Here is a 5004-nt window from a genome sequence, read left to right on the forward strand (position 1 = left end):
ATGTGTCTTTCATAGTTGCTGTTTCCTCATCCCTGATTGCTCCTGTAGGATGTGACTGCTGAAATTTTCTAGAGCCCAGCTCTCTTGACTGTCGTCATGGCTCATTATTGCCTTTGGGGTTTTTTGTTTAAACAAAAATTGTATCCTTGGTTTGGACAATATACAGGAATCTATCTGAATAAGATATATTGAACAACAATATCTAAAAAGAGTTATCAAGGACTACATTTGTAACTAAATGTCTAGACCTGTAAGTACTTTAATAACTTAAATAAATAAATAAAGCCAACCTGGATATTCAAACCAGAGGCCAAGAGGGGAAGAGAATCCATCACTTAACAATGTTCTTAGTTATCAATATGCTCAGTCTGGTTTAGGATACCAAGTTTTTGGAGCCCCAAAGATCACAGAGGTCTAATTGATTTAAAAGAACTGAAGATTTTCCATCAGCAATATTCCATGTACATTTCAGCATTAATTTAATAAATTTGTTAAAGTAGGTCAATGTTCTGTCAGTGTTGGAAAATAAGGATCAAAATTTACTTTACTAAAAGTAAAGATCATGGTCTCGCCATTTTGTCTGCTCAGGTAGCCTGATTAGGAGCCTTCCCTGTCAGTCTTGTTCACTTCACTTTCCAAACCTTATCTCTCCCTGTCCAAAACCAAAACAAACCCCACAGTATTTTACCAGACTCTGTTCAACTCCTTTTTTAGTCTGTGTCCCTTCTGTTTGCCCCCTTTCCTTTCTCCTCATCCTTCTTTTTCATCTTAACTTTTTCCATTTTAATTTTTCCGATGTTCTTCCCTTGGATCTTTCATGTCATGCTGCCACTTTTAGATATCTGAATTGCCTCTTAAGGAGGGCACGCACCTGTTTGTGATTGACATGTAGCAGGATGAACTCTCCCTTTCTCTTTAGCTTTACTCTCTCCTACCCTCTTGGGATTTATTCTTCCCCTTTTGTCTTATCCCACTCATTTCTTAATTTCATTCTGCCTGCTAGTCTCATTCAGCTACTTGGTATATTTACCCTACTGCAGCAGCTCAGTAGATGTAACCCCAATCTCCAGTACAATAAAGTGCAGTGTCTGAACTGAATGCTGCTTTTCCTCTCTTCTATACAATACTTCACACTCATGATCAGTATTTATTCCCTACTTGGGAATACTCCATGCTATTCCAAAACCACCCAATCTGGTCCATCAGCAATTCTTGTGATTAGCACTCTGTTTCCCACTCCATGTATGTTATACATAAAGTCGGAAAGGGAGCTACAGCCCCAAAGAGCACTTCAGCTCTCTACCTTAGGCTGTGGGTTCTGCCCTGCCCAATACATCTATGGGCACCTATTTATCCCCACTGATCTGTTTTGCACTGATAAACTAGAATGAAGTGAGATTGTAAGAGGAACTCAAAGGATTGTATTGTCTGACCAACATTGCAAGGTTAGTTTATGTTCCTCAAGGACTGCTAAGCCGTATAAAGACAATCTTGATAACACGTGTTAGTCAGGGATTTCCAGAAATGCTGAGCAAATATCAAGAAACGATAATAGAAATGTTCTGTTTGTAGGAAACTCGTATTTGATAAGTTTGTATATACAATTGTCAGCTCTCTTCCCCTCTCCATATCACGCTGTGCTTTATCAGGGGCATCATTACGTGCGGTGGGGGTGGGGAAGGGGAGGGGCCAGGGCCCCGTGAAGTGTCCTCTTTTTTTATTTTTTAAATATGGTAACCCTAGTATTCACCCACGAATGCTTATGCTCCAGTACGTCTGTCTATAAGGTGCCCCAGGACACTGTCGCTTTTTACTGATCCAGACTAACATGGCTACCCCTCTGATACTGAACATAAATTTAATTGACTAACTTCTTCTTTCAACTATGCCTGCACCACTCCAGTATATTTCAGTGGAGTTTGTTTATATGTGGCTGAGACTAGAATTCTGAAATTAGAAATCGACATAATGAGACCTACCCTTCTGCTATTCCCCCTCTGAAAGAGAAGAGAAATTTGCATAACTACGCTATCAAATAATACTACCTCATTTAGGGTTACCATTCGTCCGGATTCCCCCGGACATGTCCGGCTTTTTGAGCTAAAAATAGCGTCCGGGGGGAATTTGTAAATGTCGGGACTTACCCCCCCCCCATGCAGAGCGCGCGCGGCTAACAGGGCAGCCGGCTGGATGGTGTCACTTACATGGGGCTCCGACAGCCAGAGAGAGCACGTCCTCCGCCTCCCCTGCAGCAGAGATCACTCCCTCCCTCCCTGTATTCGGCAGATCTCCTCCGGCAATCTGGAGCTCCTCCCCCGCTCCTCCTCCCCTGCCAGCCAGCCTGCCGGGACGAACGGCTCAGAGATGTTAGGCGAAGGCCAACAACAAGGGGGCCAGGGGGTCGGAGAAGGGGCAGGGAGGTTTTGGAGGGGGCAGTCAAGAGACAGGGGGGGTCTGGGAGTTTGGGGGGACTTTCTGGGGGGAGGTGTGGATAAGGTTTTGGGCAGTCAGGGTACAGGTAGGGTGCTGGGGGGCAGTTAGGGTGGGGCAGTTAGGGGACAAGGAACAGGGAGGCTTAGGTAGGGGGTGGGGTTCTGGGGGGCAGTTAGGAGCAGGGGTCCCAGGAACGGGCAGTCAGGGGACAAGGAGCGGGGGGAGGGTTGGGGGCTCTGAGGGGGGTGGAAAGTGGGAGGGGTAGGGGTGGGGCTAGGGCGGGGCTCCTCCCGTCCTCTTTTTTGCTTGCTGAAATACGGTAACCCTAACCTCATTCAAAATAAGAACCAGTGAAATTATTTGGAAGGGAGGGAAGATACAGGAAAGCAAACTATAAAGTGGTAAAGTCTTTTGCTAGAGCTCCCTTAGATTGTTTTCATAGCTAATACAAAAGACCTCAGATACTTTCTGTTGTATATGAGACAGGCACCTACACTAACTCCTCACTTAACGTTGTAGTTATGTTCCTGAAAAATGCAACTTTAAGTGAAACGATGTTAAGCGAATCCAATTTCCCCATAAGAATTAATGTAAATGAGAGGGTTAGGTTCCGGGGAAATTTTTTCACCAGACAAAAGACGTGTGTGTGTGTGTGTGTGTGTGTGTGTATGTGTGCGCGCGCGCGCCCGAAGCCGGTAGCGCTGGCTCAGGCAACTTGGCTCTTAAACAGAGCCGAAGTCTGAGTCCAGGGAGGAGCAGAGCAGCCGCGGGAGAGGAAGTGCCCAGCTGGTATTTTTCCCGGACATGTTCGGCTTTTTGGCAATTCTCCCCGGACGGGGGCTTGATTGCCAAAAAAACGGACATATGGTAACCCTAGTACTGCTAGCTGGGGAGGCTCACATATATTGGTTTAAATTGGTTTATCCAGAGACCAATAGACAAAGAAAGTAGCTTTGGATAAATAGCCTGAGTTGAAACTGACTAGGGGCTTGCTTTCTGATCCAGCAAATGGACAGGACCTACTGTCTGGGACTGCAGGGCAGTCCTTGCAGAAGGGGTGGAAGGACTTGACCTGTGAGGGCCTCATAAGACTGATGGGTGACCTCTGGTAAACTTTTAGCATGCATATAAGAACTTATTTTTTCCTCTGTAATGCTTTCACCTTAATAAAGGTGCTTACTCACCAAGAGCTGGGTGGTAACTTGTAACACACTGTAGCCTTTGGAGGGAGAGGAAAATGCAGGCCACCAGGCTTTTTAGGGAGTCTGGTTTGCTGGGGTTATCAGAGTGTAAGCAGGGACCTGTGCAGCCATAAAACTCCCAGTCACAAAGGGAGTGAGATTGTAGATATCTACTCAGGAAAGGTGACAGCTGGGAGCCAGAAATCTTTAAGTGGTTGCCCTCAAGGGACCACATGGGAAAACAGGATCACCTACTCTGAACATGAGACAGTAACACCTAGCTTCTACTAATATAATCTGTCCAACTCTCACCTCCTAGTCAAGCCATTTTCAGCCATTATGAAAGAAAAACTTCCTGATTTTAGTGTTCACTGACAGACCTATAATCCACATGTTCCTTGTTCTTGACTTAATTTAAGCAAGTTCATTCAGTTTTGGCCCTATCTACATTATAATTAGAACTAGGTTGGGGGGACCCCATTGTAACATGATTAACTGATGTAGTATAAACATGACCCTGCCCCATGCTAAAACACTGTACTATTCACATTTAAAATGAATACTTGTGGCAAACTTTCATCTTCCCCAATTCTTACTACTACTAGTGGGGAAAATTAAAGTTTCGGGGAGGAAGCAACCAGGTGAGAAAGAGATTGTATCTGTGTTGTCTCAGAAAAGGAGATAGCGAAAGCAAAAATGAAAAATCAGAATGGCAGATGAATGACACTCCCATGGATTATAAATTCACAACTCTTTTAGGAACCAGCTTGAGGCCCCCTACCTTGACCACCACCAACCTGACACCTCATATTAAAGAGCATCTTGTAGTCAGGACCAATTGGGGTGGCGGGCTGGGGAAAAGGACACACAAAAGGGGCAGTTTTCCCTGGGGAAACAGAGTAGTCCTGTGAGCTGGCAGTAGGGACACAGTGCCACTCAGGTTTAGCCTGACCACCCTCCCCACCCTGTCACAAGGAGGGGGGTGGACACCAGGCCAAACCTGAGTGGTGACGTGACCCCGCATACCAGGTTAGAATGCCACTCACTGACATTTGGTGCTGGAGGGGCAGCTGGGCCAAACCTGAATGGAGCTGGACCCTACACGCCAGGTCACAACACCTGGAGCAGGGAGCTGGGCCCAGCCCTGTGGGACAGGAGTCAAGCTGCTGCTCTGGGGTAAGTGAAGGGCAGACTTACTCTTCAACAGTCCATCCTCCCCACCCCCCATACATTTTTTTTTAGGTGGAGAAAGGCCTGAGTTTCAAATTTTGCTCTGGTCCCCCCAAAACATCGGGGCAGCCTGCCCACAATTCCCCTAGCAGTGTGCTGATGCACTGGCTCATTAGTGATGGAAGGAAAAGCTTCAGATAGTTGTATCATTGGTATTTTC

The sequence above is a fragment of the Trachemys scripta genome, chromosome 1 (genome assembly GCF_013100865.1).
Source record: "Trachemys scripta elegans isolate TJP31775 chromosome 1, CAS_Tse_1.0, whole genome shotgun sequence".
NCBI lineage: Eukaryota > Metazoa > Chordata > Testudines > Emydidae > Trachemys > Trachemys scripta.